This window comes from Salvelinus alpinus, chromosome 18 (genome assembly GCF_045679555.1).
Source record: "Salvelinus alpinus chromosome 18, SLU_Salpinus.1, whole genome shotgun sequence".
Lineage (NCBI taxonomy): Eukaryota > Metazoa > Chordata > Actinopteri > Salmoniformes > Salmonidae > Salvelinus > Salvelinus alpinus.
In genome coordinates, this window is record NC_092103.1 from 51766853 (window position 1) to 51780254 (window position 13402).

Here is a 13402-nt window from a genome sequence, read left to right on the forward strand (position 1 = left end):
TGGTTGAGAATACACAGGGTTTCTCCCTCCCCATATTGACTGATCCTGGTCCAGAATACACAGGGTTTCCTCCCTCCTCATATTGACTGATCCTGGTCCAGAATACACAGGGTTTCTCCTTCCTCATATTGACTAATTCTGGTCCAAAATACACAGGGTTTCTCCCTCCTCATATTGACTGATCCTGGTCCAGAATACACAGGGTTTCTCCCTCCTCATATTGACTGATCCTGGTACAGAATACACAGGGTTTCTCCCTCCTCATATTCGCTGATCCTGGTCCAGAATACACAGGGTTTCTCCCTCCTCATATTGACTGATCCTGGTCCAGAATGTACAGGGTTTCTCCCTCCTCATATTGACTGATCCTGGTCCAGAATACACAGGGTTTCTCTCTCTTCATATTGACTGATCCTGGTCCAGAATACACAGGGCTTCTCCCTCCTCATATTGACTGATCCTGGTCCAGAATACACAGGGCTTCTCCCTCCCCATATTGACTGATCCTAGTCCAGAATACGCAAGGTTTCTCCCTCCCCATATTGACTGATACCTGATCCTGGTCATGAATACACAGGGTTTCTCCCTCCTCATGTTGACTGATCTTGGTCCAGAATACACAGGGTTTCTCCCTCCTCATATTGACTGATCCTGGTCCAGAATTCACAGGGTTTCTCCCTCCTCATATTGACTGATCCTGGTCCAGAATACACAAGGTTTCTCCCTCCCCATATTGACTGATACCTGATCCTGGTGCAGAATACACAGGGTTTCTCCCTCCCCATATTGACTGATACCTGATCGTGGTCAAGAATACACAGGGTTTCTCCCTCCTCATGTTGACTGATCCTGGTCCAGAATACACAAGGTTTCTCCCTCCCCATATTGACTGATACCTGATCCTGGTCAAGTATACACAGGGTTTCTCCCTCCTCATGTTGACTGATCCTGGTCCAGAATACACAGGGTTTCTCCCTCCTAATATTGACTGATACCTGATCCTGGTCCAGAATACACAGGGTTTCTCCCTCCTCATATTGACTGATCCTGGTCCAGAATACACAGGGTTTCTCCCTCCCCATATTGACTGATACCTGATCCTGGTCCAGAATACACAGGGTTTCTCCCTCCTCATATTGACTGATACATGATCCTGGTCGAGAATACACAGGGTTTCTCCCTCCCCATATTGACTGATACATGATCCTGGTTGAGAATACACAGGGTTTCTCCCTCCCCATATTGACTGATCCTGGTCCAGAATACACATGGTTTCTCCCTCCTCATATTGACTGATACCTGATCCTGGTCCAGAATACACAGGGTTTCTCCTTCCTCATATTGACTGATTCTGGTCCAAAATACACAGGGTTTCTCCCTCCTCATATTGACTGATCCTGGTCCAGAATACACAGGGTTTCTCCCTCCTCATATTGACTGATCCTGGTCCAAAATACACAGGGTTTCTCCCTCCTCATATTGACTGATCCTGGTCCAGAATACACAGGGTTTCTCCCTCATTATATTGACTGATCCTGGTCCAGAATGTACAGGGTTTCTCCCTCCTCATATTGACTGATCCTGGTCCAGAATACACAGGGTTTCTCGCTCCCCATATTGACTGATACCTGATCCTGGTCCAGAATACACAGGGTTTCTCCCTCCTCATATTGACTGATCCTGGTACAGAATACACAGGGTTTCTCCCTCCTCATGTTGACTGATCCTGGTCCAGAATACACAAGGTTTCTCCCTCTCCATATTGACTGATACCTGATCCTTTTCAAGAATACACAGGGTTTCTCCCTCCTCATGTTGACTGATCCTGGTCTAGAATACACAGGGTTTCTCCCTCCTCATATTGACTGATCCTGGTCCAGAATACACAGGGTTTCGCCCTCCTCATATTGACTGATCCTGGTCCAGAATACACAAGGTTTCTCGCTCCCCATATTGACTGATACCTGATCCTGGTGCAGAATACACAGGGTTTCTCCCTCCCCATATTGACTGATACCTGATCCTGGTCAAGAATACACAGAGTTTCTCCCTCCTCATGTTGACTGATCCAGGTCCAGAATACACAGGGTTTCTCCTTCCTCATATTGACTGATCCTGGTCCAGAATACACAGAGTTTCTCCCTCCTCATATTGACTGATCCTGGTCCAGAATACACAAGGTTTCTCCCTCCCGATATTGACTGATACCTGATCCTGGTCAAGAATACACAGGGTTTCTCCCTCCTCATGTTGACTGATCCTGGTCCAGAATACACAGGGTTTCTCCCTCCCCATATTGACTGATCCTGGTCCAGAATACACATGGTTTCTCCCTCCTCATATTGACTGATACCTGATCCTGGTCCAGAATACACAGGGTTTCTCCTTCCTCATATTGACTGATTCTGGTCCAAAATACACAGGGTTTCTCCCTCCTCATGTTGACTGATCTTGGTCCAGAATACACAGGGTTTCTCCCTCCCCATATTGACTGATCCTGGTCCAGAATACACAGGGTTTCCTCCCTACTCATATTGACTGATCCTGGTCCAGAATACACAGGGTTTCTCCTTCCTCATATTGACTAATTCTGGTCCAAAATACACAGGGTTTCTCCCTCCTCATATTGACTGATCCTGGTCCAGAATACACAGGGTTTCTCCCTCCTCATATTGACTGATCCTGGTACAGAATACACAGGGTTTCTCCCTCCTCATATTGACTGATCCTGGTCCAGAATACACAGGGTTTCTCCCTCCTCATATTGACTGATCCTGGTCCAGAATGTACAGGGTTTCTCCCTCCTCATATTGACTGATCCTGGTCCAGAATACACAGGGTTTCTCTCTCTTCATATTGACTGATCCTGGTCCAGAATACACAGGGCTTCTCCCTCCCCATATTGACTGATCCTAGTCCAGAATACGCAAGGTTTCTCCCTCCCCATATTGACTGATACCTGATCCTGGTCATGAATACACAGGGTTTCTCCCTCCTCATGTTGACTGATCTTGGTCCAGAATACACAGGGTTTCTCCCTCCTCATATTGACTGATCCTGGTCCAGAATTCACAGGGTTTCTCCCTCCTCATATTGACTGATCCTGGTCCAGAATACACAAGGTTTCTCCCTCCCCATATTGACTGATACCTGATCCTGGTGCAGAATACACAGGGTTTCTCCCTCCCCATATTGACTGATACCTGATCGTGGTCAAGAATACACAGGGTTTCTCCCTCCTCATGTTGACTGATCCTGGTCCAGAATACACAAGGTTTCTCCCTCCCCATATTGACTGATCCTGGTCCAGAATACACATGGTTTCTCCCTCCTCATATTGACTGATACCTGATCCTGGTCCAGAATACACAGGGTTTCTCCTTCCTCATATTGACTGATTCTGGTCCAAAATACACAGGGTTTCTCCCTCCTCATATTGACTGATCCTGGTCCAGAATACACAGGGTTTCTCCCTCCTCATATTGACTGATCCTGGTCCAAAATACACAGGGTTTCTCCCTCCTCATATTGACTGATCCTGGTCCAGAATACACAGGGTTTCTCCCTCATTATATTGACTGATCCTGGTCCAGAATACACAGGGTTTCTCGCTCCCCATATTGACTGATACCTGATCCTGGTCCAGAATACACAGGGTTTCTCCCTCCTCATATTGACTGATCCTGGTACAGAATACACAGGGTTTCTCCCTCCTCATGTTGACTGATCCTGGTCCAGAATACACAAGGTTTCTCCCTCTCCATATTGACTGATACCTGATCCTTTTCAAGAATACACAGGGTTTCTCCCTCCTCATGTTGACTGATCCTGGTCTAGAATACACAGGGTTTCTCCCTCCTCATATTGACTGATCCTGGTCCAGAATACACAGGGTTTCGCCCTCCTCATATTGACTGATCCTGGTCCAGAATACACAAGGTTTCTCGCTCCCCATATTGACTGATACCTGATCCTGGTGCAGAATACACAGGGTTTCTCCCTCCCCATATTGACTGATACCTGATCCTGGTCAAGAATACACAGAGTTTCTCCCTCCTCATGTTGACTGATCCAGGTCCAGAATACACAGGGTTTCTCCTTCCTCATATTGACTGATCCTGGTCCAGAATACACAGAGTTTCTCCCTCCTCATATTGACTGATCCTGGTCCAGAATACACAAGGTTTCTCCCTCCCCATATTGACTGATACCTGATCCTGGTCAAGAATACACAGGGTTTCTCCCTCCTCATGTTGACTGATCCTGGTCCAGAATACACAGGGTTTCTCCCTCCCCATATTGACTGATCCTGGTCCAGAATACACATGGTTTCTCCCTCCTCATATTGACTGATACCTGATCCTGGTCCAGAATACACAGGGTTTCTCCTTCCTCATATTGACTGATTCTGGTCCAAAATACACAGGGTTTCTCCCTCCTCATGTTGACTGATCTTGGTCCAGAATACACAGGGTTTCTCCCTCCTCATATTGACTGATCCTGGTCCAGAATTCACAGGGTTTCTCCCTCCTCATATTGACTGATCCTGGTCCAGAATACACAAGGTTTCTCCCTCCCCATATTGACTGATACCTGATCCTGGTGCAGAATACACAGGGTTTCTCCCTCCCCATATTGACTGATACATGATCCTGGTCAAGTATACACAGGGTTTCTCCCTCCTCATGTTGACTGATCCTGGTCCAGAATGTACAGGGTTTCTCCCTCCTCATATTGACTGATCCTGGTCCAGAATACACAGGGTTTCTCTCTCTTCATATTGACTGATCCTGGTCCAGAATACACAGGGCTTCTCCCTCCCCATATTGACTGATCCTAGTCCAGAATACGCAAGGTTTCTCCCTCCCCATATTGACTGATACCTGATCCTGGTCATGAATACACAGGGTTTCTCCCTCCTCATGTTGACTGATCTTGGTCCAGAATACACAGGGTTTCTCCCTCCTCATATTGACTGATCCTGGTCCAGAATTCACAGGGTTTCTCCCTCCTCATATTGACTGATCCTGGTCCAGAATACACAAGGTTTCTCCCTCCCCATATTGACTGATACCTGATCCTGGTGCAGAATACACAGGGTTTCTCCCTCCCCATATTGACTGATACCTGATCGTGGTCAAGAATACACAGGGTTTCTCCCTCCTCATGTTGACTGATCCTGGTCCAGAATACACAAGGTTTCTCCCTCCCCATATTGACTGATCCTGGTCCAGAATACACATGGTTTCTCCCTCCTCATATTGACTGATACCTGATCCTGGTCCAGAATACACAGGGTTTCTCCTTCCTCATATTGACTGATTCTGGTCCAAAATACACAGGGTTTCTCCCTCCTCATATTGACTGATCCTGGTCCAGAATACACAGGGTTTCTCCCTCCTCATATTGACTGATCCTGGTCCAAAATACACAGGGTTTCTCCCTCCTCATATTGACTGATCCTGGTCCAGAATACACAGGGTTTCTCCCTCATTATATTGACTGATCCTGGTCCAGAATACACAGGGTTTCTCGCTCCCCATATTGACTGATACCTGATCCTGGTCCAGAATACACAGGGTTTCTCCCTCCTCATATTGACTGATCCTGGTACAGAATACACAGGGTTTCTCCCTCCTCATGTTGACTGATCCTGGTCCAGAATACACAAGGTTTCTCCCTCTCCATATTGACTGATACCTGATCCTTTTCAAGAATACACAGGGTTTCTCCCTCCTCATGTTGACTGATCCTGGTCTAGAATACACAGGGTTTCTCCCTCCTCATATTGACTGATCCTGGTCCAGAATACACAGGGTTTCGCCCTCCTCATATTGACTGATCCTGGTCCAGAATACACAAGGTTTCTCGCTCCCCATATTGACTGATACCTGATCCTGGTGCAGAATACACAGGGTTTCTCCCTCCCCATATTGACTGATACCTGATCCTGGTCAAGAATACACAGAGTTTCTCCCTCCTCATGTTGACTGATCCAGGTCCAGAATACACAGGGTTTCTCCTTCCTCATATTGACTGATCCTGGTCCAGAATACACAGAGTTTCTCCCTCCTCATATTGACTGATCCTGGTCCAGAATACACAAGGTTTCTCCCTCCCCATATTGACTGATACCTGATCCTGGTCAAGAATACACAGGGTTTCTCCCTCCTCATGTTGACTGATCCTGGTCCAGAATACACAGGGTTTCTCCCTCCCCATATTGACTGATCCTGGTCCAGAATACACATGGTTTCTCCCTCCTCATATTGACTGATACCTGATCCTGGTCCAGAATACACAGGGTTTCTCCTTCCTCATATTGACTGATTCTGGTCCAAAATACACAGGGTTTCTCCCTCCTCATGTTGACTGATCTTGGTCCAGAATACACAGGGTTTCTCCCTCCTCATATTGACTGATCCTGGTCCAGAATTCACAGGGTTTCTCCCTCCTCATATTGACTGATCCTGGTCCAGAATACACAAGGTTTCTCCCTCCCCATATTGACTGATACCTGATCCTGGTGCAGAATACACAGGGTTTCTCCCTCCCCATATTGACTGATACATGATCCTGGTCAAGTATACACAGGGTTTCTCCCTCCTCATGTTGACTGATCCTGGTCCAGAATACACAGGGTTTCTCCCTCCTAATATTGACTGATACCTGATCCTGGTCCAGAATACACAGGGTTTCTCCCTCCTCATATTGACTGATCCTGGTCCAGAATACACAGGGTTTCTCCCTCCCCATATTGACTGATACCTGATCCTGGTCCAGAATACACAGGGTTTCTCCCTCCTCATATTGACTGATACATGATCCTGGTCGAGAATACACAGGGTTTCTCCCTCCCCATATTGACTGATACATGATCCTGGTTGAGAATACACAGGGTTTCTCCCTCCCCATATTGACTGATCCTGGTCCAGAATACACATGGTTTCTCCCTCCTCATATTGACTGATACCTGATCCTGGTCCAGAATACACAGGGTTTCTCCTTCCTCATATTGACTGATTCTGTACCAAAATACACAGGGTTTCTCCCTCCTCATATTGACTGATCCTGGTCCAGAATACACAGGGTTTCTCCCTCCTCATATTGACTGATCCTGGTCTAGAATACACAGGGTTTCTCCCTCCTCATATTGACTGATCCTGGTCCAGAATACACAGGGGTTCTCCCTCCTCATATTGACTGATCCTGGTCCAGAATACACAAGGTTTCTCGCTCCCCATATTGACTGATACCTGATCCTGGTGCAGAATACACAGGGTTTCTCCCTCCCCATATTGACTGATACCTGATCCTGGTCAAGAATACACAGAGTTTCTCCCTCCTCATGTTGACTGATCCAGGTCCAGAATACACAGGGTTTCTCCTTCCTCATATTGACTGATCCTGGTCCAGAATACACAGAGTTTCTCCCTCCTCATATTGACTGATCCTGGTCCAGAATACACAAGGTTTCTCCCTCCCCATATTGACTGATACCTGATCCTGGTCAAGAATACACAGGGTTTCTCCCTCCTCATGTTGACTGATCCTGGTCCAGAATACACAGGGTTTCTCCCTCCTCATATTGACTGATACCTGATCCTGGTCCAGAATACACAGGGTTTCTCCCTCCTCATATGGACTGATCCTGGTCCAGAATACACAGGGTTTCTCCCTCCTCATATTGACTGATCCTGGTCCAGAATACACAGGGTTTCTCCCTCCCCATATTACTGATACCTGATCCTGGTCCAGAATACACAGGGTTTCTCCCTCCTCATATTGACTGATACATGATCCTGGTCGAGAATACACAGGGTTTCTCCCTCCCCATATTGACTGATACATGATCCTGGTTGAGAATACACCGTGTTTCTCCCTCCCCATATTGACTGATCCTGGTCCAGAATACACATGGTTTCTCCCTCCTCATATTGACTGATACCTGATCCTGGTCCAGAATACACAGGGTTTCTCCCTCCTCATATTGACTGATCCTGGTCCAGAATACACAGGGTTTCTCCTTCCTCATATTGACTGATTCTGGTGCAAAATACACAGGGTTTCTCCCTCCTCATATTGACTGATCCTGGTCCAGAATACACAGGGTTTCTCCCTCCTCATATTAACTGATCCTGGTACAGAATACACAGGGTTTCTCCCTCCTCATATTGACTGATCCTGGTCCAGAATACACAGGGTTTCTCCCTCCTCATATTGACTGATCCTGGTCCAGAATACACAAGGTTTCTCGCTCCCCATATTGACTGATACCTGATCCTGGTGCAGAATACACAGGGTTTCTCCCTCCCCATATTGACTGATACCTGATCCTGGTCAAGAATACACAGGGTTTCTCCCTCCTCATATTGACTGATCCTGGTCCAGAATACACAGGGTTTCTCCTTCCTCATATTGACTAATTCTGGTCCAAAATACACAGGGTTTCTCCCTCCTCATATTGACTGATCCTGGTCCAGAATACACAGGGTTTCTCCCTCCTCATATTGACTGATCCTGGTACAGAATACACAGGGTTTCTCCCTCCTCATATTGACTGATCCTGGTCCAGAATGTACAGGGTTTCTCCCTCCTCATATTGACTGATCCTGGTCCAGAATACACAGGGTTTCTCTCTCTTCATATTGACTGATCCTGGTCCAGAATACACAGGGCTTCTCCCTCCCCATATTGACTGATCCTAGTCCAGAATACGCAAGGTTTCTCCCTCCCCATATTGACTGATACCTGATCCTGGTCATGAATACACAGGGTTTCTCCCTCCTCATGTTGACTGATCTTGGTCCAGAATACACAGGGTTTCTCCCTCCTCATATTGACTGATCCTGGTCCAGAATTCACAGGGTTTCTCCCTCCTCATATTGACTGATCCTGGTCCAGAATACACAAGGTTTCTCCCTCCCCATATTGACTGATACCTGATCCTGGTACAGAATACACAGGGTTTCTCCCTCCCCATATTGACTGATACCTGATCGTGGTCAAGAATACACAGGCTTTCTCCCTCCTCATGTTGACTGATCCTGGTCCAGAATACACAAGGTTTCTCCCTCCCCATATTGACTGATACCTGATCCTGGTCAAGTATACACAGTGTTTCTCCCTCCTCATGTTGACTGATCCTGGTCCAGAATACACAGGGTTTCTCCCTCCTAATATTGACTGATACCTGATCCTGGTCAAGTATACACAGGGTTTCTCCCTCCTCATATTGACTGATCCTGGTCCAGAATACACAAGGTTTCTCCCTCCCCATATTGACTGATACTTGATCCTGGTCAAGAATACACAGGGTTTCTCCCTCCTCATGTTGACTGATCCTGGTCCAGAATACACAGGGTTTCTCCCTCCTCATATTGACTGATACCTGATCCTGGTCCAGAATACACAGGGTTTCTCCCTCCTCATATGGACTGATCCTGGTCCAGAATACACAGGGTTTCTCCCTCCTCATATTGACTGATCCTGGTCCAGAATACACAGGGTTTCTCCCTCCCCATATTACTGATACCTGATCCTGGTCCAGAATACACAGGGTTTCTCCCTCCTCATATTGACTGATACATGATCCTGGTCGAGAATACACAGGGTTTCTCTCTCCCCATATTGACTGATACATGATCCTGGTTGAGAATACACAGGGTTTCTCCCTCCCCATATTGACTGATCCTGGTCCAGAATACACATGGTTTCTCCCTCCTCATATTGACTGATACCTGATCCTGGTCCAGAATACACAGGGTTTCTCCCTCCTCATATTGACTGATCCTGGTCCAGAATACACAGGGTTTCTCCTTCCTCATATTGACTGATTCTGGTGCAAAATACACAGGGTTTCTCCCTCCTCATATTGACTGATCCTGGTCCAGAATACACAGGGTTTCTCCCTCCTCATATTAACTGATCCTGGTACAGAATACACAGGGTTTCTCCCTCCTCATATTGACTGATCCTGGTCCAGAATACACAGGGTTTCTCCCTCCTCATATTGACTGATCCTGGTCCAGAATACACAAGGTTTCTCGCTCCCCATATTGACTGATACCTGATCCTGGTGCAGAATACACAGGGTTTTTCCCTCCTCATGTTGACTGATCCTGGTCCAGAATACACAGGGTTTCTCCTTCCTCATATTGACTAATTCTGGTCCAAAATACACAGGGTTTCTCCCTCCTCATATTGACTGATCCTGGTCCAGAATACACAGGGTTTCTCCCTCCCCATATTGACTGATACCTGATCCTGGTCCAGAATACACAGGGTTTCTCCCTCCTCATATTGACTGATACATGATCCTGGTCGAGAATACACAGGGTTTCTCCCTCCCCATATTGACTGATACATGATCCTGGTTGAGAATACACAGGGTTTCTCCCTCCCCATATTGACTGATCCTGGTCCAGAATACACATGGTTTCTCCCTCCTCATATTGACTGATACCTGATCCTGGTCCAGAATACACAGGGTTTCTCCTTCCTCATATTGACTGATTCTGGTCCAAAATACACAGGGTTTCTCCCTCCTCATATTGACTGATCCTGGTCCAGAATACACAGGGTTTCTCCCTCCTCATATTGACTGATCCTGGTCCAAAATACACAGGGTTTCTCCCTCCTCATATTGACTGATCCTGGTCCAGAATACACAGGGTTTCTCCCTCATTATATTGACTGATCCTGGTCCAGAATGTACAGGGTTTCTCCCTCCTCATATTGACTGATCCTGGTCCAGAATACACAGGGTTTCTCGCTCCCCATATTGACTGATACCTGATCCTGGTCCAGAATACACAGGGTTTCTCCTTCCTCATATTGACTGATCCTGGTACAGAATACACAGGGTTTCTCCCTCCTCATGTTGACTGATCCTGGTCCAGAATACACAAGGTTTCTCCCTCTCCATATTGACTGATACCTGATCCTTTTCAAGAATACACAGGGTTTCGACCCTCCTCATGTTGACTGATCCTGGTCTAGAATACACAGGGTTTCTCCCTCCTCATATTGACTGATCCTGGTCCAGAATACACAGGGTTTCTCCCTCCTCATATTGACTGATCCTGGTCCAGAATACACAAGGTTTCTCGCTCCCCATATTGACTGATACCTGATCCTGGTGCAGAATACACAGGGTTTCTCCCTCCCCATATTGACTGATACCTGATCCTGGTCAAGAATACACAGAGTTTCTCCCTCCTCATGTTGACTGATCCAGGTCCAGAATACACAGGGTTTCTCCTTCCTCATATTGACTGATCCTGGTCCAGAATACACAGATTTTCTCCCTCCTCATATTGACTGATCCTGGTCCAGAATACACAAGGTTTCTCCCTCCCCATATTGACTGATACCTGATCCTGGTCAAGAATACACAGGGTTTCTCCCTCCTCATGTTGACTGATCCTGGTCCAGAATACACAGGGTTTCTCCCTCCTCATATTGACTGATACCTGATCCTGGTCCAGAATACACAGGGTTTCTCCCTCCTCATATGGACTGATCCTGGTCCAGAATACACAGGGTTTCTCCCTCCTCATATTGACTGATCCTGGTCCAGAATACACAGGGTTTCTCCCTCCCCATATTACTGATACCTGATCCTGGTCCAGAATACACAGGGTTTCTCCCTCCTCATATTGACTGATACATGATCCTGGTCGAGAATACACAGGGTTTCTCCCTCCCCATATTGACTGATACATGATCCTGGTTGAGAATACACAGGGTTTCTCCCTCCCCATATTGACTGATCCTGGTCCAGAATACAAATGGTTTCTCCCTCCTCATATTGACTGATACCTGATCCTGGTCCAGAATACACAGGGTTTCTCCCTCCTCATATTGACTGATCCTGGTCCAGAATACACAGGGTTTCTCCTTCCTCATATTGACTGATTCTGGTGCAAAATACACAGGGTTTCTCCCTCCTCATATTGACTGATCCTGGTCCAGAATACACAGGGTTTCTCCCTCCTCATATTAACTGATCCTGGTACAGAATACACAGGGTTTCTCCCTCCTCATATTGACTGATCCTTGTCCAGAATACACAGGGTTTCTCCCTCCTCATATTGACTGATCCTGGTCCAGAATGTACAGGGTTTCTCCCTCCTCATATTGACTGTTCCTGGTCCAGAATACACAGGGTTTCTCCCTCCTCATATTGACTGATCCTGGTCCAGAATACACAGGGTTTCTCCCTCCCCATATTGACTGATACCTGATCCTGGTCCAGAATACACAGGGTTTCTCCCTCCTCATATTGACTGATACATGATCCTGGTCGAGAATACACAGGGTTTCTCCCTCCCCATATTGACTGATACATGATCCTGGTTGAGAATAGACAGGGTTTCTCCCTCCCCATATTGACTGATCCTGGTCCAGAATACACAGGGTTTCTCCTTCCTCATATTGACTGATTCTGGTCCAAAATACACAGGGTTTCTCCCTCCTCATATTGACTGATCCTGGTCCAGAATACACAGGGTTTCTCCCTCCTCATATTGACTGATCCTGGTCCAGAATGTACAGGGTTTCTCCCTCCTCATATTGACTGATCCTGGTCCAGAATACACAGGGTTTCTCCCTCCTCATATTGACTGATCCTGGTACAGAATACACAGGGTTTCTCCCTCCTCATATTGACTGATCCTGGTCCAGAATACACAGGGTTTCTCCCTCCTCATATTGACTGATCCTGGTCCAGAATGTACAGGGTTTCTCCCTCCTCATATTGACTGATCCTGGTCCAGAATACACAGGGCTTCTCCCTCCCCATATTGACTGATCCTAGTCCAGAATACGCAAGGTTTCTCCCTCCCCATATTGACTGATACCTGATCCTGGTCATGAATACACAGGGATTCTCCCTCCTCATGTTGACTGATCCTGGTCCAGAATACACAGGGTTTCTCCCTCCTCATATTGACTGATCCTGGTCCAGAATTCACAGGGTTTCTCCCTCCTCATATTGACTGATCCTGGTCCAGAATACACAAGGTTTCTCCCTCCCCATATTGACTGATACCTGATCCTGGTGCAGAATACACAGGGTTTCTCCCTCCCCATATTGACTGATACCTGATCGTGGTCAAGAATACACAGGGTTTCTCCCTCCTTATATTGACTGATACCTGATCCTTTTCAAGAATACACAGGGTTTCTCCCTCCTCATGTTGACTGATCCTGGTCTAGAATACACAGGGTTTCTCCCTCCTCATATTGACTGATCCTGGTCTAGAATACACAGGGTTTCTCCCTCCTCATAATGACTGATCCTGGTCCAGAATACACAGGGTTTCTCCCTCCTCATATTGACTGATCCTGGTCCAGAATACACAAGGTTTCTCCCTCCCCATATTGACTGATACCTGAT